The sequence below is a fragment of the Alosa sapidissima genome, chromosome 2, assembly GCF_018492685.1.
Source record: "Alosa sapidissima isolate fAloSap1 chromosome 2, fAloSap1.pri, whole genome shotgun sequence".
NCBI lineage: Eukaryota > Metazoa > Chordata > Actinopteri > Clupeiformes > Clupeidae > Alosa > Alosa sapidissima.
Genome location: NC_055958.1, coordinates 13250171 through 13257474, shown reverse-complemented (window position 1 = coordinate 13257474; position 7304 = coordinate 13250171).

Genomic DNA, 7304 nt, shown 5'->3' with positions numbered 1-7304 from the left:
CGTCATGTGATTATCACGTTATTCACCTGCATGGTCCTAAACTCCGCCTATTTTAAACTCTGAATCTTTCTGTGATTAGGTAGATGAAGGTTCCACAACCACGTCCTTTGATTTAATATGATTTTAAATACAGAAATACACAAAATAAAAAAATGTAATAATTTGTATCCATAAATATTGTGTTGATGATGAATTGTAAGCATCTTCTGCGCTGAGGACATATTGTCATAGGCCTATAGGCTTCTATAGGCATATAGGCTAGAATAGCCTATAGAATAGCCTATATCTCATCAGCGTTTAGGCTTACGGTAGTGAGGTGTTTGTAGGGGTGAACAATCACTATTGTGGTCTTCCTGGCGACGAAACAAAGCTGGCAGTTCAGCAAAGGTCCGCTCTTTTTACGCATTCATCTCTTTGCTTTGTCGGTTTTGGCTGATGACCATCTCTCCAGCGGAAGAGTCCATGTGTGATTTGAAAATCATGGTTAGCCTATCATGATTTTTGATCAACCTACAAAAACGTACATTTGACCATACAGGAATGTTACTGTCTCAGGATAAGCATCAGTTGTAGTTGCATATATTCATCAGCAGATGGGGATATATCATAGCATATCACACAGCCGTAGATAGAGATGAGATCATGCGGCGTAGCCTAATGAATTCTTAAATCATTACGACCTCTGGTGGAACCTGAGGTTGCGTAGATCGATTGAAGACAGCTTATCCCCCAAAAAATATAGCATTGTTAGATCTGTGTTGTCCTCTTAATTCATGAAGTTTGACGTGAGAAATTTTTACTGGTATTACCTACAGTTTTTTCTCTTTGGTACATTTCTCGATCATCCTCGACATTTGCAAAACAGTAGCATTTCTCAAAACAATTCGTAGCCTACAAATAGCAGAACACCATGGATTACCTGCAAAAGCCACTTTCTTGCTCAAAATCCTTAGTTCGTCGCTCAAAAGTAAATATGTGTGTCAATGAACATGTCAGTTTGATTGATTGATTGAAACTTTATTGATCAACATCAAGTGTTCAAAAGGATATAAAAAATCGAATAGCATGACTAATTGCTTAATCATGTTGTCAATAACAGAGTATTCTGGAGGGATGTTATGATGTAAACTATGGCTAAAGTTTTAATGACAATTATTGTAAATTGTAGGTTACACCTTTAATGTACAGTATATGGGAGTTTGGTTGTAAGGGACTGGACAAGATTCACATTTACGCTTTTACTGTTTGTAGCCCACATGTCATTTGTTAACAGACCATGTCATTGTGATACAGAAAGGAAAAGACAACAATGCATAGCACAAAGAAAATAAACAGAAAACAAAAGTAGAACACAGGACAATCTCCTTGGGGAAAACTGTGCATGTAGTGCAGTAGGAATAAGGAGTGCAGTCTTCCTCCACATCCTGACGTTCCTGTCTGTTGGGCCACAAATGCTCATCCACATCACAACAAATATCATCTTGCTTGACATATTATGACAACTTGTTCAACCATTTTGCATGTAAAGACTTGCTATAGCCTAAACTAATAGCCTAAATGTTGTGGGGGGTGAGACTAACAGAGACCCATTATAATACATTTTGGTCAACATGACATCAGCAATTGATAATGTAGGAAACAGCAGAGAATTGTAATCATTTGCATGGACATACCAACATTTTGCAACTTGTTCAAAGAAATGAGAAACTGATTTTCTGATGTGCACATGTGACACAATGATGTGAAGATTGTATAGTTCTGAGAATATAAATTCTGATCTGACAAATGTACCAAAGTGACTGAGAAAAACTGTTAGATATATTGCAAATACAATTGCAATTATTACATTTTCATTTCATGTTGTTTATTCACATTTTTCTTTTCTTTTTTTCTCTTACAATTTTCTTTTCTTTGTACATGGTCCATAACCATCCATTGGAACATCTGTTAAGCGACAGGTGTAGAATTACACTCTCACACTGCAATTGGAAGAATTGAAATGTCTGAATACAGACAGACAGACAGACAGACAGACAGACAGACAGACAGACAGATAGATAGATAGATAGATAGATAGATAGATAGAAACTGTAATAATGGAAGGAAATTACACCACTGCACCTAAATATGAGAGAAAAATAAACCCCACCCCCACTCTCTTGCACCTACATAACTCCAGTCAATAGCCTACATACAAGTTCACAGAATTGATGGATGAATCCAGGAACTGCTCCAACTGTTCCACCTGCAAGTGTATGTGTAAACAGTGACGTGTGGAGTAGCACTAAAAGGCAAATCAAGCACAAACTGCCAACGCTCACTAACACCAGTCCACTGCTTAAGCACCAGCTCCAGGTGTCCTCCATCATCACACACCTTTTTCAACAAGTGTGTGTGTGTGTGTGTTTGTGTGCATGCGTGCGTGCGTTTGTGTGTGTGTGTGTGTGTGTGCGTGCGTGCGTGCGTGCGTGCGTGCGTGCGTGTGTTGTGCCTGTGGCCTTGAGCTGTATGGTGGCAGGTGTGAGGTTGAGTGGAGCCGTCAGCACAGTCCCACAGTCTCCTCTGACAGGACTAGAGGCCATAAACTGGTTTGTGTGTGTGTGTGTGTGTGTGTGTGTGTGTGTGTGTGTGTGTGTGTGTGTGTGTGTGTGATCTGTTTCTGGTACTGATGTCTCCTTTCAACCACCCCAACCACTCTCCCATTTCTTTTGACTTTCCATTTTCTTTAGCTTAGCTGAGTTTGCATCATTTTGCATCACTCTCCCTTTCTCTCTCTCATTCCCACTGTGTGTGTGTGTGTGTGTGTGTGTGTGTGTGTCTGTGTCTGTGTCTGTGTCTGTGTGTGTGAGTGTCGCTCCATAAATTCCTTTACAATAAGTCAGACTGATACTGGTCAATACTGAAGTCTTTATTCATCTTTGCTGAGTAAACAGGTCAGCCTGAACACACACACACACACACACACACACACACACACACACAGTCACACCTAAAGGGTATGCAGACATGTTGAGTCATTCTGACAAAGGGTGAATTAATCACCTGAATATCATCAGAACACCCCTCAACACACACACACACGTGCTATCCTCCCTACACATACTAATGCCTGCCAACACACCACACCACACCACACACACACACACACACACACATACACGCAGAGAGAGCAAACACACTCACCTGTATCAGGAAAAGTATACTATGACATATCACCAGATGATCTCTTCTCCTATTTACTGACATACAGAATCTCAGATTACACACACACACTTGTTGAAAAAGGATCTGACAACCCAGGCACTCTTTGCTCGCCCTCACACTTCAGGTGCCAGACAGGAACACCCACACATGACCTTCCCACAGACAGGATGTCCCGCCCTCTGGTCTTCACGCTGACCTGTTCCCACAATGCAATAGTACTGGGGACTAAGATGTGACCACCTGAGAATACACCAGAGAACCGTACAAACTCACTGATGCACACAGTGACATCTTTAACGCTTCCCCTTTCTTCCTTTCTCTCTCTCTCTCTCCCTTTCTCTCTCTCTCTCTCCCTTTCTCTCTCCACTTCCCCATTCTCTCTTATCAATCTACTTCTCTCTCCTTTCTTCATATCAATCATTCTCTCTCTCTTGTCTCTTTCTTGTCTCACTCCTTTCTCTCTTTGTATTATTTATCTCTATTGCCCACCCCCCCCCCCCCCCCCAATGCTTATGTGTGGGGCCCTGTCTCTGTTGTCCATGTTTAATCCCCCCCTTATTCAAACTCTCACACACACACACACACACACACACACACACATCGCCCAGCACATTCTCTAAGTAATTAGGTTGCGTTTCTCACCACTTGGATTTCTGTGCCCACTCGACACTCTGTGCCCGCTCCAGTGCCAGCCCCAGCCTGGCACGCACCTGAGTGAGCCTGCTCTGACCCAGAGCACAAAGAGTCAGTCCCAGAACACCACGCTGGCCGCCGATCTGGTCCGCCGAAAGAAGGGCAATTCCAGACGACATTCCGGTCAGCGCTCCACTTGGCATTCCCAGCAGTCTACAGTGTGACCGGAAACGGGCAGAGAGATGGACAACAGTGGCTGGGGGGATGTCATTTCCCCTACACTCTCTCTAATGGACAGGGCCATTCTATTACAGACACACACACACACACACACACACACACACACACACACACACACACACACATGCACACACACACATATGCTTCAACGTACACCTACAATAATGTCATCATAAGAAACACACACACACATGCACGCACACACACGCACACACACATATATGCTTCAACATACACTTACAATAATGTCATCATAGGAACACACACACACTAGTGTTAATTTTGTCACCTATTTTTAATTTAGTCTTAGTCTTAGTCTTGTGACGAAATGTCCTTTTTAGTCTTTGTCATATTTAGTCATTCAAATATAATTTTTGTTAGTCAAGTTTTAGTCAGCTAAAAGTCTCGTCATTTTAGTCTAGTTTTAGTCAAAAGAAAACTAAAGCTATCTTAGTCTTAGTCAGTTTTAGTCAAAACATTTTAGTCTTTTTTTATAACAAATTATTTCTGATTACCATTTAAGTCAAATAGTGTTTCACACATCTCAATTTTCTAACAATATTGTGTGTCCACAGGGCTACTCGACTGTTATAATTACTCATTCTGAATTTTTTTGTCAGTCAGTACATGCACAGGTAAGTCGAGCTACAGTTACATGTATAGCTCGGCTGGGATTTGGCCATAGACAGTAAAAGATTTGACTGGACCACTGTCATGATCTTCATAGACCAGTGTTTCAGTGTCCGCAAGCTATCCCAAGTGGTCCACGAGCAGACGTGGTAAAATATAATATAGATGAGTTGTTTGCAATATTGAACCAACTTGTATGTAAATTCAAACTGTTCTACAACACTGTCTATGTCAGATATGCCAGTTTAAATCATATGAATCCTCTGACACAATTAAACAAAGTGCAAAGACAATAAGCAAGGTGGTTCAGTGAGTATTGTGTAGGCTAATATACTGCTAGGTCAATTTTTTTTCTTTTTAGCTAGGTGGTTCGTGCGTTTCTTTTTTATTGATTAGTTAAGTGGTCCTTCATCTGAAAAAGTTTGAGAAACACTGTCTTGGACCCAAGTATGAATGTTTTACTCCGCCACGCTAGATGGCGATATGCGCCCAAACGCAACACAAACTCTCAATCTTAGCTAACTTGCTAGCGAACTTTCCATATTAGCTTACTTGCTAGCAAACTTTGCTTCATCAGTGTAACTAGTTAAATAGTTGACATTACTTGCTGAAACTTTTCGTATGTACATTCTGGGGGATGTTAATTTGTATATGAGAGAAGCTTCAACTTCTGGGTATGTAGCATTGTGGCATAAAGCTTAGGTAGTTAGCTTGCTAACTCTGGCAGAAATCTCCGGTGTTTTTGTTCCATGTAGTTTCCTGCTGCAGCCACAGGGTTGCAGCAACAGCACGTAGACTAGCCTACAGGAAAGCTGCTGCGCATGAACCATGAACTCATTCGTAATATTTTGAAAAGGTAACAGCTATTCTGTCTTCTCATTTTGTAGACGAAAATGGAAGAGAAATGTTATCTTAGTTTTTATTTCAAGCAAAACATTTTAGTCTCGTCTTTTTTCGTCAACAATAATGCATCTTAAGATAGTCTTAGTCAGTGTTTCAGGACATTAGTGCAGTCTCGTCATCGTCTCGTCTTAGTCATGGAAAAAAAGGTTGTTGACTAACATTTTTCCTCTCGTCTCGTCTGACGAAATTAACACTAACACACACATGGACCCATAGACTCAGAGAGGTGTCCTCACGCATGTACGATGCAGCCTGTCATCACAGTTCTCCTCTGTACATCCCCCTCTCCGTCAGCTGTTGTATCCAATACTCTTTTAATGCTGTAGATACTATAAAACCAGAAGCAGTGTGTGTGTGTGTGTGTAACTCTGTCTGGCTGCATATTTTATTAGCTACAGCAGTAGATGCTCCTCCACTGTCTCCCTAGTCACCATTGGCATTGTCCTTTATTCATTGACAGTCCTCATTAGAACATGTTGCCATTCAATCCCAATAGAATCTATTAAGGATGGCGTCCCTGTCGGCCGGTACTGTGCTATCTCACAGAGATCCTAATGAGTATCACACACTGTTACTCAATGGGTTCAAACGAGGTGCTAGATAGTGCCTCAGGCCTTAATTAGTGACGCAATGTGTGATGTAATGTCCTGTCAACTCCACATAAATCATGTTGCTTTGTTGTGTTGTTTTTCACACGTAGGAGCAGGGGCGCAGGAGGCGTGGGGGACATGTCCCCCGCAGTGCTGAAGAGACGGCCGTCGTCCCCCTCACTTTTGATAAGAAAAAAAAGCCTTATAGGTAAGCTAAATAAATGTAAAACTCCCAATTAACAGCAAATAATTAACAATTTTTTATTTTAACAAAAAATAAATGTAAAACTCCCAATTAACAGCATCACATCACTAACCACAGCCATGTACAGTGTAAAACTGCACAATCTCATATTCACTCTGTTGGATATCTGAAGCCAGTTTGTCTACTAACAACCATCATAAAATAATCCAGGCTACTTGCTTAGCGTAAATCCTCAAATTCTGGCTGGGGTCTTTTGCAAAGCACAGCATCTTTATTTGAGGCTAGCTGGTAGGCTATTCGAGGCAGGCTTTTTTAAGTTCTAACCTGCATTTAGACATGCGTTTCGTTTGGAGTGGCATACCAGTAGGCTATCAAAAGCATAACATTTTCGGTTTGGTTTGGGATTTAATTTACTTTTGGACTGTTTGATTATATTGCTAAATGTTGAGACTGATGGGCACTGAAATCTGGGAGATATTTGATGGTTCACTGTTATGTTTCATGCAGTTGAAAAAGTGTCGGGATTGTGACATTGAAGTGAAACAAATGCCGCTGTTTATTGCGAGACAAGGCAGCCATTCATTGAATAGGGGTTGTGCTGTAGCCTAATAGAAACCTTTTAGCGTAGCCAAGTAGCCTAAATTGAGTTATTGTTTAATTATGCATGATTTAGTACTTTTTATTTAATTCGTAGGCTGGAATGCCTTGAGTCGCGCAACAATTGTGTTTAAATGTAGTAGCCTAGGCTTCAGCCTGGCAATTACTGTACCTCGAAAGGGGCGGCAAGAGAGTGAGCTTGAGAACGTGTGTTGGAGACCCATGGAAAACGACTTTTCTTTGCCAACCGTAGGCTATTAATCCAACCAACAATATTATAAAATATTAAGAAGAGGTGTTAT